Raw genomic sequence first — 20,512 nt, 5'->3', positions numbered from 1 at the left:
GCATGTTTTGAAGTTTATTTTCTCTGCACTATTTGTACTAGCTTATTTTCTCACTTAATATAATTCCCCCTTTCTATTGTGTCTATGCTATTGTTGGGTTGTGTCCCCATCAAGTGGTATCAGAGCGGGTTTTCCTGAGTGTGCAGACAGAGCGCCGACTATGAGGCAGTTTGCACCAGGACTGTGTGGTTGTGGGTTTGAGTTAGAAGATGCCTCCACGAAGAGAGCGTGGCAGAAGGGCCAGAGCTATTGATCCTGAGGAGGTTAGAGCCCTCCAGAGACAGGTACAAGCATTGCAAGAGCAGCTTCGTAGAGGAGCAAATATTGCCGTAGATGACAATAGTGAGGATGACAATGAAGAGGAAGTAATGGAAGTTGACGGGAAGTTCTGAATCCTGTAGAGGAAAGGCTTTTTAGGGCCATTACTAGGTTTGGGAAAAGACCTACAATTGAAGTGGGTATATTTTCGGAAAATTTGAAACCAAATGAGTTGATCGATTGGATCAATGAACTGGAAGAATACTTTGAGTATGAGGATATAAGGGACCCAGATAGGGTTAAGTTTGCAAAGGCCATGCCAAAATCTGGTGGCAAGAGGTTCAACTGGAAAGACTTAGAAGAGGAAAGGAGAAGATCACAAGATGGGAACGCATGGTGGACAAATTGAAGAAGCAGTTCATTCCTATGGACTACGAGCTTGATCTGTTTAAGAAGATGCATGGGTTAAAGCAAGCAGGAAGATCAGTCCAAGAATATACAGAGGAGTTTTACTGACTCCTGATTAGAGCGGGGCATGGAGAAGCAAATAAGGAGAAGGTTGCTTGTTATATCAGTGGATTACGACCTAGCATCCAGGAGGAATTAAATTTGGTAAGAATGACCAGCGTTGAAGAAGCATACCAGTTTTCCCTACGAGTTGAAGAGAAGCTGAGTAAAAGGTTTGAAGGAAGACAAAGAGGGCGCGGTCAAGGAGGAAGGGGAAGCGGTAGATCATCTGGAGGCCACAATGAAACTCAAAAGAAAAATGAAGATGAGGGTACTAGCAGGAACTAGAGGAATGAGGGTTTCAACCACTCCCGTGATCAAGACTTTGAAAATCAAAGAGGAAGAGGTAGAGGACATGGACAAGGAAGAGGAGGCTTCTGTGGTACCTGTTTCCATTGCAATGAAGAAGGTCATCGTGCCTTTGAATGCCCTCAATGACAAGGAAAGATAGGAGAGCTGAGGGCCAAGCTAGGGTTTCTCATGTGGATGAGGATGCACAATCATCACATTCAGAGGATGCAGAAAGAGGAGAGACCTTGGTAAATGAAAGAGTCCTACTAAGTGGTGAAAATGAACTAGGACAACGGAGGAGTTTGTTCCGTACCAGATGCAAGTGTGAGGATAAATGTTGTGATGTGATCATTGATGGTGGTAGCACTGATAACTTGGTATCAGAAGAGATGGTCTCTAAGCTGAAGCTCAAGAGGGAGAAACATCCCCAACCCTATCGGATTTCTTGGGTAAAAGATGATCATAAGGTCCTGCTAAGTGAACAATGTTTAGTAAAATTCAAAATTGGGAGTTACCATGATGAAGTTCTCTGTGATGTTATTTCAATGGATGTTTGCCATCTATTGTTGGGTAGACCATGGCAGTTTGATAGACATGCAATACATGATGGACATGCAAACACATACTCTCTGACAAAGGATGGAGTTCGCCACAAATTGAAGCCCATGAAAAAGGAAGGTGAAAAGGTATGTAGTAGTGTTAGGATTTGTCTTGTTGAAGGAAGGAAGTTTTTAGATGGCATGAAACATCAGCGTATGTGCTATGCTTTGATTCCTAGGAAAGATAAAGAAGGTAGTAGTGAAATACCATTTGAAGTTTCAGATTTACTAGGAGAATTTGGAGATATTATCTCTGATAATGTTCCAGATGGATTGCCACCAGTAAGGCAAATGAGTCATCAAATAGATCTGATTCCAGGAGCTATTTTGCCTAACAAGGCTGCTCACAGGATGACTCCTACTGAAACAGAGGAGCTAAATAGACAGGTTCAGGAGCTGTTGAGGAAGGGCTTGATCCGAGAGAGCCTGAGTCCATGTGCAGTACCTACAGTACTTGCACCAAAGAAGGATGGAGAGTGGAGGATGTGTACAGATTCTCAAGCTATAAATAGGATAACCATCAAGTACCGATTTCCTTTACCAAGGATGGATGATCTTATGGACCGCTTGAGTGGATCTCAGTACTTCACAAACATAGATCTGTAGAGTGGCTATCATCAGATACAGATTCGAGAAGGAGATGAGTGGAAAACAGCCTTCAAGACCAAGGAGGGTCTTTATGAGTGGTTAGTCATGCCCTTTGGATTGATGAACGCCCCAAGCACCTTCATGCGGCTCATGAATGAGGTACTTAAGAAGTTCTTGGGAAAATTTGTTATTGTCTATTTGGATGATATTTTAATTTTCAGCAAGACTTTGGAAGAACATTTACTGCATATTCATAGTGTCCTTGAAAGGCTAAGGGAAGAGAAACTGTTAATTAATCTAAAGAAGTGTGTCTTTGCAAAAAGGGAGTTAGTCTATTTGGGATTTGTTATATCACCTGAAGGTCTCAAAATGGATCCAGAGAAGGTAAAAGCCATCTTGGAATGGCCTACTCCGAGGTCTGCTACTGAGGTAAGATCATTTCATGGTTTGGTTAGTTTTTATAGGAAGTTTATTAAGAATTTTAGTGGCATATGTGCACCTCTAACTGATACAATAAGAGGGGATAGAAAATATTTCAAATGGACTGCAGCAGCTGCGAGAAGTTTTGAATTGCTAAAGAAGAAGGTGACTGAACAGCCTGTGTTGGCACTTCCAGATTTTAGAAAAGTATTCCAGGTGGATTGTGATGCTAGTGGTAGCGCTATTGGGGCTGTATTAATCCAAGAAGGTAAGCCTATTGCATATTTTAGTGAAAAATTGAATGATGCAAAGAAGAAGTATTCTGTTTATGATCAAGAGTTCTATGGAATAGTTCAGGCCTTAAAGAAATGGAGGCATTATTTATTGCCAAAGGAATTTGTTTTGTATACTGATCATCAGGCATTACAGTACCTAAATAGCTAAGGTAAATTGAATCAGAGGCATATGAAGTGGGTAGAATTCTTGCAGAGTTATATATTTGTGTTGAAGCATAGAAGTGGAAAATCTAACAGGGTTGCAGATGCACTAAGTAGGAGACAGTTGTTGCTTACAACAATGCAGGTTGAAGTAGTTGGGTTTGATGAACTCAAGAATTTGTACCCCGAGGATCCTAATTTTGCTGAAGCATGGAAAGCTTGTAAAGAACCTGTTGCTGTAGATAGAACCAAGTGGTTACACTATTTGATTCAGGATGGCATGTTGTTCAAAGGTAGTCAATTGTGCATTCCAAGGAGTTCCATGAGGGAAAATTTGATTAAGGAGAAACACAGTGGAGGGATGGCAGGACATTTTGGTCAGGATAAGACCATTGCCATTCTTAGAGAACATTATTTTTGGCCTCAAATTACACAGGATGTGAAGAAGTTTGTACAGAGTTGCTAGGTTTGTCAAGTTGCCAAGGGGTTTAGTCACAATACTGGCCTATATCAGCCATTGCCTGTTCCAAAAAGGCCATGGGAGGACATAAGTATGGATTTTGTTCTTGGATTGCCAAGGACACAAAGGGGTAATGACTCAGTATTCGTGGTGGTTGATAGGTTCTCCAAAATGGCACATTTCATTCCATGCCACAAAACTCATGATGCTGGCCATATTGCAAACTTGTTTTTCAAAGAGGTGGTAAGACTACATGGTCTTCCAAGGAGTATAGTTTCTGACCGAGATACTAAATTTGTGGGGTATTTCTGGAGGACATTGTGGAAGAAGTTGAGAACAGACTTGAAATTCAGTTCCACGCATCACCCAAAGACTGATGGCCAAACAGAAGTGGTAAATAGAAGTCTGGGCAATTTGCTGAGATGTTTAGTTGGAGATAAGCCCAAGGGATGGGATTTGATTCTACCATAGGCAAATTTTTCTTATAATAACTCTGTAAATAGGAGTACTGGAAAATCACCATTTCAAATTGTATATGGAAACAACCCAAGCACTGCACCAGAATTGAGGAAGATAGAACAAGGGGAGAGAAAAAGTGCTGAAGCTGAGGAATTTGTTGAACACATCAAGCGTCTACATGAGGAGGTTCAAGCACACATTATCAAGATGAATCAAGAGTATAAAGCTAGGGCTGATGCAAGGAGAAGACATAAGGAATTCCAAGTAGGGGATCTAGTCATGGTGCACTTATGAAAAGAAAGATTTCTAGTTGGTACTTACAACAAGCTGAAAATGAAGAAATTTGGCCCCTGCAAAATTTTGAAGAAACATAACTCAGGAAATGCATATGAGGTGGAGCTGCCAGATGGTATTCACATTTCTCCCATTATCAACATTGCAGATTTAACAGAGTATCATGATGATGGTGCAAATGAAGAGCTGGTTTTAGAGCCATGTCCAATTCCTGCTTCTAAGAAGGAGGAGATAGAAGACATTCTGGATCATCATGTGGGTAGGAGTACCAGAAACAGGCAGTATGAAGAGTATTTGGTCAAATGGAAAGGATGAATGATCGAGGACTCAACTTGGATTTCAGCAGCTGAGGTTTCCCATTTGGGATTTCCTCTACCATCCATAAAGTGACAGGGTCACTTTTCAATCTACCCTGGGTGTCTGATGCAGGAGCATCCAAAGGTATAAGGGCAATCATGTGTCACCCAAAAAATGTACTTAGACATAGTTTCTGTTTCATGTCTTTACATTTTTGGATACCCATTTGGCTCAAATAAAGGTTCCAACTCTCATAGTTCAACTATCAGTGCATTTGAAAAATCCCAAAAAAATAGGAGCATGCAATTTGGCCATCTTTTTGGTGATCTAGAAGGTGTGACTTGGGTAGATGAATGTAATTGAGATTTAGAGCATTCCAGAAAAAGAATCAGGTCAAAAGGCCCCACGATTTGAAAGTTATTGCAATTTTTTGGGTTTTGGAGACCTCCTAAGAATGCTTCAAAGTCAGGTTTGGGGCATTAAATGACCTCAAAAAGGGTCAAAATTGGGGGACGAGTGAAGCTGGTCCATAGGGCTATAGAGCGCTTCGAGAGCTTTCCAAAAATGTAAACGGTTCATCAATCGGAGCTACGGTTCGAAAGTTATGCCTCCTAGAAGTTCGGCTACCATTTTTGGATTCTTCTAGATTTGTACCGACTTCTAACGCGGCTTCTAGAACCTTCTATTTTGTCGGTGGATGCCTACTAGCACTTTCTAGAATTTACTCCTAGTCCTTAACCCTCCGGGGTCTATTTAAGGAGATTTTTGGCATTGTAAAAGGCAGTTCGGATTGGAGCTTGAGATGAGGCGCTAAAAGGAGAAATATTCTCCAGATTTATGCTATTGTAAGCCCGTAGGGCATGTTTTGAAGTTTATTTTCTCTGCACTATTTGTACTAGCTTATTTTCTCAGTTAATATAATTCCCCCTTTCTATTGTGTCTATGCTGTTGTTGGGTTGTGTCCCCATCAAGTGGTATCAGAGCAGGTTTTCCTGAGTGTGTAGACAGAGCGCCGACTGTGAGGCAGTTTGCACCAGGACTGTGTGGTTGTGGGTTCAATTTAGAAGATGCCTCCACGAAGAGAGCATGGTAGAAAGGCCAGAGCTATTGATCCTGAGGAGGTTAGAGCCCTCCAGAGACAGGTACAAGCATTGCAAGAGGAGCTTCGTAGAGGAGCAAATATTGCCGTAGATGACAATAGTGAGGATGACAATGAAGAGGAAGTAATGGAAGTTGATGGGGAAGTTCTGAATCCTATAGAGGAAAGGCTTTTTAGGGCCATTACTAGGTTTGGGAAAAGACCTACAATTGAAGTGGGTATATTTTCGGAAAATTTGAAACCAGATGAGTTGATCGATTGGATCAATGAACTGGAAGAATACTTTGAGTATGAGGATATAAGGGACCCAGATAGGGTTAAGTTTGCAAAGGCCAAACTGAAAGGCCATGCCAAAATATGGTGGCAAGAGGTTCAACTGGAAAGACTTAGAAGAGGAAAGGAGAAGATCACAAGATGGGATCGCATGGTGGACAAATTGAAGAAGCAGTTCATTCCTGTGGACTACGAGCTTGATCTGTTTAAGAAGATGCATGGGTTAAAGCAAGCAGGAAGATCAGTCCAAGAATATACAGAGGAGCTTTACTGACTCCTGATTAGAGCAGGGCATGGAGAAGCAAATAAGGAGAAGGTTGCTCGTTATATTAGTGGGTTACGACCTAGCATCCAGGAGGAATTAAGTCTGGTAAGAATGACCAGCGTTGAAGAAGCATACCAGTTTTCCCTACGAGTTGAAGAGAAGCTGAGTAAAAGGTTTGAAGGAAGACAAAGAGGGCACGGTCAAGGAGGAAGGGGAAGCGGTAGATCATCTGGAGGCCGCAATGAAACTCAAAAGAAAAATGAAGATGAGGGTACTAGCAGGAACCAGAGGAATGAGGGTTTCAATCGCTCCCGTGATCAAGACTTTGAAAATCAAAGAGGAAGAGGTAGAGGACATGGACAAGGAAGAGGAGGCTTCCGTGGTACCTGTTTCCATTACAATGAAGAAGGTCATCGTGCCTTTGAATGCCCTCAACGACAAGGACAGATAGGAGAGCTGAGGGCCAAGCTAGGGTTGCTCATGTGGATGAGGATGCACAATCATCACATTCAGAGGATGCAGAAAGAGGAGAGACCTTGGTAAATGAAAGAGTCCTACTAAGTGGTGAAAATGAACCAGGACAACGGAGGAGTTTGTTCCGTACCAGATGCAAGTGTGAGGATAAATGTTGTGATGTGATCATTGATGGTGGTAGCACTAATAACTTGGTATCAGAAGAGATGGTCTCTAAGCTGAAGCTCAAGAGGGAGAAACATCCCCAACCCTATCGGATTTCTTGGGTAAAAGATGATCATAAGGTCCTGGTAAGTGAACAATGTTTAGTAAAATTCAAAATTGGGAGTTACCATGATGAAGTTCTCTGTGATGTTATTTCGATGGATGTTTGCCATCTATTGTTGGGTAGACCATGGCAGTTTGATAGACATGCAATACATGATGGACATGCAAACACATACTCTCTGACAAAGGATGGAGTTCGCCACAAATTGAAGCCCATGAAAAAGGAAGGTGAAAAGGTATGTAGCAGTGCTAGGATTTGTCTTGTTGAAGGAAGGAAGTTTTTAGATGGCATGAAACATCAGCGTATGTGCTATGCTTTGATTCCTAGGAAAGATAAAGAAGGTAGTAGTGAAATACCATTTGAAGTTTCAGATTTACTAGGAGAATTTGGAGATATTATCTCTGATAATGTTCCAGATGGATTGCCACCAGTAAGGAAAATCAGTCATCAAATAGATCTGATTCCAGGAGCTAGTTTTCCTAACAAGGCTGCTCACAGGATGACTCCTACTGAAACAGAGGAGCTAAATAGACAGGTTCAGGAGCTGTTGAGGAAGGGCTTGATTCGAGAGAGCCTGAGTCCATGTGCAGTACCTGCAGTACTTGCACCAAAGAAGGATGGAGAGTGGAGGATGTGTACAGATTCTTGAGCTATAAATAGGATAACCATCAAGTACCGATTTCCTTTACCAAGGATGGATGATCTTATGGACTGCTTGAGTGGAGCTCAGTACTTCACAAAGATAGATCTGAAGAGTGGCTATCATTAGATATGGATTCGAGAAGGAGATGAGTGGAAAACAACCTTCAAGACCAAGGAGGGTCTTTATGAGTGGTTAGTCATGCCCTTTGGATTGAAGAATGCCCCAAGCACCTTCATGCGGCTCATGAATGAGGTACTTAAGAAGTTCTTGGGAAAATTTGTTATTGTCTATTTGGATGATATTTTAATTTTCAGCAAGACTTTGGAAGAACATTTACTACATATTCGTAGTGTCCTTGAAAGGCTAAGGGAAGAGAAACTGTTAATTAATCTAAAGAAGTGTGTCTTTGCAAAAAGGGAGTTAGTCTATTTGGGATTTGTTATATCACCTGAAGGTCTCAAAATGGATCCAGAGAAGGTAAAAGCCATCTTGGAATGGCCTACTCCAAGGTCTGCTACTGAGGTAAGATCATTTCATGGTTTGGTTAGTTTTTACAGGAAGTTTATTAAGAATTTCAGTGGCATATGTGCACCTCTAACTGATACAATAAGAGGGGATAGAAAAGAGTTTAAATGGACTGCAACAGCTGCGAGAAGTTTTGAATTGCTGAAGAAAAAGGTGACTGAACAGCCTGTGTTGGCACTTCCAGATTTTAGAAAAGTATTCCAGGTGGATTGTGATGCTAGTGGTAGCGCTATTGGGGCTGTATTAAGCCAAGAAGGTAAGCCTATTGCATATTTTAGTGAAAAATTGAATGATGCAAAGAAGAAGTATTCTGTTTATGATCAAGAGTTCTATGCAATAGTTCAGGCCTTAAAGAAATGGAGGCATTATTTATTACCAAAGGAATTTGTTTTGTATACTGATCATCAGGCATTACAGTACCTAAATAGCCAAGGTAAATTGAATCAGAGGCATATGAAGTGGGTAGGATTCTTGCAGAGTTATACATTTGTGTTGAAGCATATAAGTGGAAAATCTAACAAGGTTGCAAATGCACTAAGTAGGAGACAGTTGTTGCTTACAACAATGCAGGTTGAAGTAGTTAGGTTTGATGAACTATAGAATTTGTACCCCGAGGATCATGATTTTGCTGAAGCATGGAAAGCTTGTAAAGAACCTGTTGCTATAGATAGAACCAAGTGGTTACACTATTTGATTCAGGATGGCATGTTGTTCAAAGGTAGTCAATTGTGCATTCCAAGGAGTTCCATGAGGGAAAATTTGATTAAGGAGAAACACAGTGGAGGGATGGCAGGACATTTTGGTCGGGATAAGACCATTGCCATTCTTAGAGAACATTATTTTTGGCCTCAAATTACACAGGATGTGAAGAAGTTTGTACAGAGTTGCCAGGTTTGTCAAGTTGCCAAGGGGTTTAGTCACAATACTGGCCTATATCAGCCATTGCCTGTTCCATCAAGGCCATGGGAGGACATAAGTATGGATTTTGTTCTTGGATTGCCAAGGACACAAAGGGGTAATGACTCAATATTTGTGGTGGTTGATAGGTTCTCCAAAATGGTACATTTCATTCCATGCCACAAAACTCATGATGATGTCCATATTGCAGACTTGTTTTTCAAAGAGGTGGTAAGACTACATGGTCTTCCAAGGAGTATAGTTTCTGACCGAGATACTAAATTTGTGGGGTATTTCTGGAGGACATTGTGGAAGAAGTTGAGAACAGACTTGAAATTTAGTTCCACGCATCACCCACAGACTGATGGCCAAACAGAAGTGGTAAATAGAAGTCTGGGCAATTTGCTGAGATGTTTAGTTGGAGATAAGCCCAAGGGATGGGATTTGATTCTACCATAGGCAGAGTTTTCTTATAATAACTCTGTAAATAGGAGTACTAGAAAATCACCATTTCAAATTGTATATGGAAACAGCCCAAGGACTGCACCAGAATTGAGGAAGATAGAACAAGGGGAGAGAACAAGTGCTGAAGCTGAGGAATTTGTTGAACACATCAAGCGTCTACATGAGGAGGTTCAAGCACACATTATCAAGATGAATCAAGAGTATAAAGCTAGGGCTGATGAAAGGAGAAGACATAAGGAATTCCAAGTAGGGGATCTAGTCATGGTGCACTTACGAAAAGAAAGATTTCTAGTTGGTACTTACAACAAGCTGAAAATGAAGAAATTTGGCCCCTGCAAAATTTTGAAGAAACATAACTCAGGAAATGCATATGAGGTGGAGCTGCCAGATGATATTCACATTTCTCCCATTTTTAACATTGCAGATTTAACAGAGTATCATGATGATGGTGCAAATGAAGAGCTGGTTTTAGAGCCATGTCCAATTCCTGCTTCTAAGAAGGAGGAGATAGAAGACATTCTGGATCATCATGTGGGTAGGAGTACCAGAAACAGGCAGTATGAAGAGTATTTGGTCAAATGGAAAGGACGACCGATCGAGGACTCAACTTGGATTTCAGCAGCTGAGGTTTCCCATTTGGGATTTCCTCTACCATCCATAAAGTGACAGGGTCACTTTTCAATCTACCCTGGGTGTCTGATGCAGGAGCATCCAGAGGTATAAGGGCAATCATGTGTCACCCAAAAAATGTACTTAGGCTTAGTTTCTGTTTCATGTCTTTACATTTTTGGATACCCATTTGGCTCAAATAAAGGTTCCAACTCTCATAGTTCAACTATCAGTGCATTTGAAAATCCCAAAAAAATAGGAGCATGCAATTTGGCCATCTTTTTGGTGACCTAGAAGGTGTGACTTGGCCAGATGAATGTAATTGATATTTAGAGCATTCCAGAAAAAGAATCAGGTCAAAAGGCCCCACGGTTTAAAAGTTATTGCAATTTTTTGGGTTTTGGAGACCTCCTAAGAATGCTTCAAAGTCAAGTTTGGGGCATTAAATGACCCTGAAAAGGGTCAAAAAATGGGGGACGAGCAAAGCTGGTCTATAGGGCTATAGAACGCTTCGAGAGCTTTCCGAAAATGTAAACGGTTCGTCAATCGAAGCTACGGTTCAAAAGTTATGCCTCCCGAAAGTTCGGCTACCATTTCTGGATTCTTCTAGATTTGCACCGACTTCTAATGCGGCTTCTGGAACCTTCTATTTTGTCGGTGGATGCCTACTAGCACTTTCTAGAATTTACTCCTAGTCCTTAACCCTCCGGGGTCTATTTAAGGAGATTTTTGGCATTGTAAAAGGTAGTTCGGATTGGAGCTTGAGAGGAGGCGCTAAAAGGAGAAATATTCTCCAGATTTATGCTATTGTAAGCCCGTAGGTCATGTTTTGAAGTTTATTTTCTCTGCACTATTTGTACTAGCTTATTTTCTCAGTTAATATAATTCCCCCTTTCTATTGTGTCTATGTTGTTGTTGGGTTGTGTCCCCATCAGAAAAAGAACCATAACACCATGATGATAGATATTGTGTCTATTCTTAGCTATGAAGAATTTGGTGATATCAAGGACTGCAAAACTACTTTTGAAATGTGGGACAAACTAAAAGACATCTATGGTGGTGATGAAAATGTGAGGAGAGTCAAAGCAAAAATCCTTAGAGGACTATTTCATTAGATGAGAATGAGAGAAGATGAAAATATTGCCAAATGTTGAAAGAATCAAATCAAGTGTTAGTGCAATTAAAGCTTCTGGAGGAGATATCAAGGAAGAAACTATTGTAAGTAAAGTCCTTACAACATTGCTTCCTATCTATGCAATTAGAGTATCTGCTATTCAAGAAAGAAGGTGTGAAACAAATCATAAGATAACTTTGGATACCTTAGTAAGAAGATTGATAGACTTTGAGCTAGATAACTTTGACAATTATGTTCCAGCTTCCAAGAATATTGAATCTACATTTGAGGCCAAGCTTTCACTTAAGGAGAAAGGCAAGAAAATAAATAACATTCAGTCAGAAAGTGAAGAAGAATCAAAGGAAAATTTTGATAGTGACCTTGAAGTTGTTGAAGCTCTACTTGCAATAAAATATTCTAGAGGCAGAGGAAAATACAAAGGTAAAGTTCCCCTAATCTATTTTTCATCTGAAAAAATTGGTCATATTATTGCCAAGTGCCCAAACAAAGAAAGCAAGGATGAGAAGAAAAGTCACAAGTGCAATGGCAAGAAGGATTTCAAAAATCACAAATCATTCAAGGAAAAAGGTAAGAAGACATGTTTTATGGCTAAAGATTCTAATAATAGTGAAGATGAAATAGTTTACATTGCTATGAAAGATGAATCTAATGATGAAGAAGATAAGATGGCACTTATCTCTCATGTTAGAAAAAATGATACATGGATCATAGATAGTGGATGTTCACATCATATGACTGGTGACAAAAAAAAGTTTGAACACTTTAAAGAACATGATGGTGGTAGTGTAAGGTTTGGAAACAATGAACCTTGTTGCATAAAAGGGAAAGGTTGAATCTCATTAACCAAAGAACTTGTATGTGACAATTCCTATTGGGTTGAAGGACTAAAACATAATCTGTTGAGTGTGGCACAACTAATCAACATTGGATTCAAGGTGAAATTCATGCATGGCAAGGCAAGATTGCTAGATGACAAAGGAAAACTAATTGGATCAGGCAAACAAACAAAAAGTAACCTATTTTATCTTGATCTTGGTGATTGCTCATGTTTTATTGCTCAAGTTGAAGAAAGTTGGTTATTGCACAAAAGGTTATGTCATGTAAATTTCAATAACATGGTGAAAATAAAAAAATTCAGGAAAGTAAGAGGCATTCCTAGTTTGAAGAAACTAGATGTTGGTTTATGCAAGAATTATCAGATTGGCAAAATGAGAAAGACTAGTTTTAAAAGAAAAAACTATCAATGTGAAGATATCTTGGAAATTGTGCATACTGATTTATGTGGATCTATTGAAATAGAAAGCTACAGTGGAGAAAAATACTTTATTCTCTTTATTGATGACTACTCTAAAATGATGATTGTTATGTATTTAAGAGAGAAGTCATAAGTATTTGAGAAATTTAATTGGTATTTGGCAAGAGTAGAGAAAGAAACAGGGCAAAGATTGAAATTCTTAAGATTAGACAGAGGTGGTGAATTCATCTCCAATGAATTAAATAACTTTTGCATTGAAAGAGGAATCAAAAGATAGGTATCAGCCCCTAGAACTCCCAAGCAGAATGGAATAGCTGAAAGAAAAAACAGATCTATCATGGATTGTGCAAGGACTCTAATGATTAAAAAGAACATTGCTATCAAATACTAGAAGGAAGCTATCAGTGTTGTAGTTCATACCTGAAATTAACTACAGTTGAAGAAAGGCACATATACAACTCCCTATGAGTTATGGTATGGCTATAAACTCAATGTAAGTTACCTGAAAGTATTTAGGATTAAATGTTATATCTTGAAAGAATCTAGAAAAGGAAAATTTGATGTGAAAGGTGATGAAGGTATTTTCTTAGGTTATTCTTGCAAAAGTAAGGCATATAGATGTTTGAATTTATCTACTCATAAAATCATAGAAAGTGTTGTAATGTCCCCATTTTGGGACATTCACATATTTTCTCATTTTCATCCATACCACTTTGATAATCTTTCGATCTGATATTAATTTGTATGCTATCCTCTTTAATGTTTGAAATTCTATATATATATTCGATATTACATAAAGACATGTCTATTCATAATATAATAATTATATTATATTAAGAATTTTATATATATATATATATATATATATATATATATATATATATATATTAAATATATTAGTTATATAAGTTTAATAACATATATTATATTGATCATTATTAATAGTATTACTTGTTATAAATATTATATCATATTGTATTGTTAATATATATTATATTGATTAGTCTATTAATCAATTTATTATTATTATCATTAGATATTAATATTATATATATTCAAATGTGAATACATTATAATCTTCTTTGGTTTCATAATGTAATTATAATATTTATTATTATCTATTTATTATTATTCTTAATTATTATCATTATATAATATGTTATTCAAATATTCATATATCCTTAAATTTGGGCTCATGACAAGTCCGCCCCTCTCGAATTTGCTTTTCCTCAAGCAATAATCATTTTCATATTTGTTTCACCTTATATAACAAAATTGACTACTAGATCCTATTCAAATTTTTACTTATAAGATTACTTCATTCTATTCTATAAAAGAGCCACACATGTAGTATGCATTTGAATGCAAAGTATACATATGAATGTATGAAGACACAAAGAAAACACGAGGCACACACATTGATGCATGAAGACACGAAGTAGACATGATGTAGACATATCATACATAACTTTGATTAGATCCAAAAATTAACAATGCACAATGACTATACTTCTTCATTAGGCTTATGAACCCTGCAACCACAAAATAATCATCAATACATGCATATAAATATAAACTTCAAAGAAATTCAAATGATAATAAGTTAATCCAAGCCAATTCCATGCTAAGCCCAAGAGCGGAACTTTGGCCCCCCTTGGCCTCGGTGGTAGGTGTTAGGCACCCACATGAGGTGGTCTACTTAGTGGATTACTTGTTTGGCTAGAAAGGTTCTTGTGAAAAGGATTCATTACTATCTTTCCCTTAACTAGCACTACAATAGGGTGTCCTAACCTCTCTCCCTTGATTGCAGACTCCATAGGAAAGTTGATAGGGTGCCCTTACTATCTTCCCCTTAACTAGTACTACAATAGCGTGTTCTCCCCTGATTGCAAACTCCATAGGAAAGTGGTAGGAATCCCTTAATATCTTCCCCTTAACTAGTACCGCAATAGGGTATCATAGCAGCTCTTCCCTGATTGTAGGCTCCATAGGAAGGATAGATGCCCTTATAGTCTTTCCCTTAACTAGTACTACAATAAGGTGTCTTAACAGACCTTCCTTAATTGCAGACTCCATAAGAAAGTTAAATATGGCCTTTCCCTTAACTGATACTACAATAAGGTGTCTTAACAAACCTCCCTTAATTGTAGACCCCATAGAAAAGTTAAATATGGCCTTTCCCTTAACTGATACTACAATAAGGTGTCTTAACAGACCTCCCTTAATTGCAAACCCCATAGGAAAGTTAAATATGGCCTTTCCCTTAACTGATACTACAATAAGGTGTCTTAACAGACCTCCCTTAATTGCATACCCCATAGGAAAGTTAAATATGGCCTTTCCCTTAACTAATACTACAATAAGGTGTCTTAACAGACCTCCCTTAATTGCAGACCCCATAGGAAAGTTAAATATGGCCTTTCCCTTAACTAATACTACAATAAGGTGTCTTAACAGACCTTCCTTAATTGCAGACCCCATAGGAAAGTTATATACAATAGGGTTTCTATATAGTCTTTCCTTTAACTAGTACTATGATAAGGCGTCTTATAGACCTTTCTTGATTGTAGACTCCATAGGAAAGCTACTTGAAATCCCTAAATTATTTCTCAAATAATCAATTTTACACTTCTATGATTACATTAATTAAGAAAACTTACAATTTCATATTTTAACTATGGTTGAACTTCCTCGAAGCTCCCTCTAAATCTTAATCTCCCTCTTTTCCTGCAAGAAATTTCTTGAAGAAAAGATCAAGGCACATAATTCTAATAGAAAATAAAGAATATGAGAGAGACTATAATGAATAGATTATACTCAAAGAATAATATATACTTATTTTCATATCAACAAACTTTTATTTTATCCTTCATTTCTTTCGACATTAATATTGTAATTGAAAAAAATTGTCTATTAATTAATTCCATTAAACTATATTGATATCGACTAACATATTAATTACTCTTATAATATCAAATCATTAATTATCATTGTTTCAATTAAAATCATATTTCTAATATTAGTAATATTCAAATTAGAATATTTGTTATAATTATGCATATATAAATATGTTCATACACATAAATATATAATAATATGAAAAAAATATTATATAACAAATATATCCAACACATAAAACAACTTTTGTATAGAATAAAATATCTTACCTTTATCTTTCATACCTGAATGTTTTTAGCCAGTGCGGGGAAATGGGGGTACCTGACTGCACCCTTTTTAAAACTTCCTCCCTTTTCGGATTGAAACTAGGTCATTATAAGGGATGTTAAAGGCTTTAAACTTCTCTCAAATACTACTTCCATTTTAGAAATTTAGCTTCAGCGCTAGCTCTCCTTTTCCCACGCTTTATTTTCTAAGTCTGAATTCCTTTTTCCGAACTCGATCATAATATTCTTCTTTAATGCCATTTGATGTGTATTCCTTCGTCCTCTTCCAACTTTATCCTTCTACTAATTTTCAAATCAAGTTTGATGTCTTCTTGTTTACTCAATATCTTCATGATGGAGGATTTCTATATACAATCCTTTCACTCCATGACCAATCTTGTTAATGTTATGGATGTCGTGTTGCTTCCTGTCTTAGTTAGTCCCACCAGTACCTTGCCCACCGGCTCTCATACGTGAATGGTGATTGTTCCGTGTTATCCATGCTAACTGGTCATCCACAACTTGTTTTCTCATCTCATAATAATGATGAGTATTGCAGGTACAAGTTCTGTGAAATTCCAAAACGTCTTCCTTACCCGAGATACTTCTCTGTAGGAAATGTATTTGTTATCAACCATTACTTTGTGTTTCTTCAAACTATTCTTCACATTGTCTGCATTTCGATACATCATAGAACGGTTTCTATTAGTTGGAAATAAATATATTTTCCATATATGAAACTTATATCATTCTTAGTGATCACTATACTACTGATAGGTTTATTTCTAACATTCCAATCGTATTTGTAGGTCAATTCACGTCAATATTTAATATAGGCAATTTATCTCCAATATATATATGTTAGATCGATCTTTGTTAATCCTCTATTGCTATTCAATATGCTTCAATATAATGAAAGCTCTTTTTATTTTTGTCAACCATTCCCTATTTGTATTGATGCTTCTCCAAATGTCAATAAATATTTCTCTTTAATGCACCAAAGAGATGTCGAGGATAATTAGGTGTTGGTGCCAGCTATTGACCATCAAATTTGCATGCAATCAGCCATTCGTAAGCAGGCATGGTGTGATTACGAGAAATTCCCACCACCGGTTGATTGTTTCCTGTTCTAAAATGATGTGTTTAATTGACTCGACTAATGCTTTTTAACCACCACGCCTGCTATTGCCATTCTTTCCTCTTACTTTTCTTAGCAATGTCTATGCCTATCCAGGTTCTTATGATTACGTTCATAGTTTTTCAATGTGTTTTCTTTGAGAGACTTAGAGTTTTCTTTTTTTATGCTCTTGAGAGTGTCCTATGATTATTCTTTTGGCAGAGATTTGGCTGGGCTCTGTAGTACGGCCTGCATACTTTTCACCAAAGGCATGTCATATCACTAAATTTTACCAGTTTGCTCACTTCTTCCTATTAGTAGTATAACTCGCATCGTGGAAATTTGGGCAGAATTCTTTTTCCAGAGGAGATTTTATTCTCTTGTTTTGTTTAGCAATTCTACATTGATGTGCAGTAGTGTAACGTCTAAACACCAAAATTATCTATTAAAGTTCTTCCCATCAAGATGGCAGGAACATACTCTGATACCATTTGTAATGTCCCCATTTTGGGACATTCACATATTTTCTCATTTTCATCCATACCACTTTGATAATCTTCCAATCTGATATTAATTTGTATGCTATCCTCTTTAATGTTTGAAATTCTATATATATATATTCGATATCACATAGAGACATGTCTATTCATAATATAATAATTATATTATATTAAGAATTATATATACATTAATTATATTAGTTATATAAGTTTAATTTAACATATATTATATTGATCATTATTAATATTATTACTTGTTATAAATATTATATCATATTGTATTATTAATACATATTATATTGATTAGTCTATTAATCAATTTATTATTATTATCATTAGATACTAATATTATATATATTCAAATATTAATACATTATAATCTTCTTTGGTTTCATAATGTAATTATAATATTTATTATTGTTCTTTATTATTATCATTACATAATATGTTATTCAAATATTCATATATCCTTAAATTTGGGGTCTTGACAAGTGCACATGTGAGAATTGATGAGTTTACAGAAAGGACTGAAGAAGAAAGACAAAATGAACCAGAAGATTACAGGAGATTTGTTTACATTGAGCCTAAAACATTGCCAAACACATCTGTCAATAAGGAGACTTTTACTCCTGAACCTTCCTCAGTCACCATGTTGTAACAATTTGAAACCGAGTCACAAGGACCCAAGTCAGATTCTGAAGCTACTGAGCTAATGCCTACTAAGTCTGAGCAACCAAAGCTAGAAATTGAAATTCAAAATGAAGATAGTACAATTCATTCAAAAGGAAAAGAACCTATATTGGCCAATTATGTCAAAAGATATCATGCTGATTTTCTTGTCTACCAAGCATTCCTGGAGATTACTCTACAACAATAGTGTCTACTAATCTCACTCGGGCATCGAAGGAAATTATGGTAGAAGGTAGTGTCAACTAAGTTATCTTGGTTAACAAAGGAAAGTTGGTTAGAGTTAGTGTTCATTGAGTTCACTCGGTCGCCAAATGATTTTGCAAGTTCACAATGTTAACAAAGCTTTTGTTGGTCAACATAGGAAATCATGTCAAGACTAGTGTTTACCGAGTAGGGTCAGCCAATGAAGGATTTTTTTGATTTGGGATATGAAGTTTAATTATTTCAAGTATTGATTCCAGCCAACTATGGTGATTTTTATTGGTCATTGTAATTTTTAATTGAGCCAACTTGACAATCTAGATGGTATAAATGAAAGGTTAAGTTAAGATTCTAATGTGAAAAAGAGTATGCAAGTGTATTGATTGATTAAGAAGGAAAGTGTGTGAGTGAACTTGAAGGATGGTCAGATATCCTTGTGGAGCAACAAAGTAATATTCAATTAGGAAGGATCTAGTATGAAGTAGAATAGAGATCTGTAATCAACAATTTAGTTGCATCTCAATCAGGTCATTACATTGTTACTTTCTTACCATTGTAGTAGTGATTCTAAAATCTCTTAACAGAGTTGGTTTAATAACCAGTTGTAAATCCTCTAACAAGGTGACAGTTCCATTGAATTTTTTTAAGACCTCTTGCAAGGCCACTCCTAATAGGGTGATTAAATCCTCTAACAAGGTCACATCTAACAGTGTGTTTTGTAACCTTTAACCAAGTTGGCTCCTAACAAGGCTCACTTCAGAAGAGTGGAAAAAAGTAACTAGTTACATTGGTGGTTTTTCCCATATTGAGTTTCTACATTAAATCTTGGTGTCTGATGTGTTCATGTTATTTATTTTATGCTTGCAAGTTATTTATTTTATGCTTGCAAGTTAATCACTGTGAATGTTTAAGTTCAATTAAAAGTAAATCACACTCTCCTTCTACCGAGTTACAGCATTTTCTGTGTGTTTAATGAATAACAATAGCAATTAGTTTTATTGTTAACATCCAAGGGATCTAAAATATTTTTGTGGTAACTGATTCACCCCCCCCTCCTTCTTAGTTACTCCATCTATATTTCCAATAGATGAAGCGAAAGCCAAAATAGAACTAGAGATCAAGCTCCCTTAGGTGGTAAACAGAGGAAAGAAAAGAATTTCTAAATTGAAAACCAACTCCACCCTTTTATTGACCGAAGGAAAAGGTGAGGATGAGGAAGTAGAGGATGACGAAGAATCTAAGGAAGAAGAACCATTAAAGAAGAAAGGCAAGATAATTATCACCAAGCTTGCCAAGACATCCACTGTTGCATTTACTAGAAGAACTTCAAGAAAGAATGATGATAATGAAGGAGCTGATATAATATTCAAAAAACCTCCACCCACCTTCCAAGATAGATTGAAGGAACTCTAGGAAGGAGAAGGTATAACAAATTTTAAAGCATTAAAGTATGAAACTAAGACTAAGGAAGAAAAGAAGCAGATTGAAGACCTAGTGATGGAAAAAATGGGTAAGTGGAAATACTCACTAGACTAGCTTACTTCTTAGCTCCCTAGCATTTTATTAGATAAGATTAAGCCAATATGGGAATTTTCCATGCAAACTATAAAAGACATCTATGGGAAAACTCTGAAGCATCTTATTCCAAGATTAACAGACAAGGAGACTAAGGAATCTCTAAAGAAAAATGAGGAGAAATTAACTCTAAAGTTTAACACTTGTCTATTTTTGATAAACTATCAGACCTTGTAGACCAGGTCAAAAACCTCATATCCAAATATCAAATCTCAGATCACTCAGCAAAACCTTGGCAATAAAGTTTACTTCACTTATGCTTTGTTCTGCCCAACTTCGCATTTTGCTCTCTCTTTTTCTTACAATCACTTCTTTATGTCATGTCTCTCTTCATTATGATAAAGGAAAATTTCCTTCCTTTATACAGAGTCCATAAAATAATTCCTTGAGTGAGTTGTTAGACCTTCTCAATTAATCATTAGAGGACCACATTAAGAACATGTTACGCTTAGTGATAACATTAATCTTCAGCCTTGCAACTTGAATATCTTTCTGTATATGTAATATTATGATGAGAGAACTTAGCCACATCATCACCAACATATCTTTTTCACATCCTCAACCTTGATTCTCAAGATAACATCTCTGCTAAGAGATATAACAAGTTTACCAAAAACATGCCTCAATATACTCTATCTCAGAACATACATCACCAAAACTTACATAACTTCTTCTAGACTTATCATTTCTTCATCTGACATTAACTGCATATACTAGATACTCATAAGTATCTCCCACAACATGAGA

This window comes from Cupressus sempervirens, chromosome 8, assembly GCF_028749045.1.
Source record: "Cupressus sempervirens isolate cs-2001-9-10 chromosome 8, ASM2874904v1, whole genome shotgun sequence".
Lineage (NCBI taxonomy): Eukaryota > Viridiplantae > Streptophyta > Pinopsida > Cupressales > Cupressaceae > Cupressus > Cupressus sempervirens.
The sequence above is the reverse complement of the archived record's forward strand: the minus strand, read 5'-3'. Positions refer to the sequence as shown.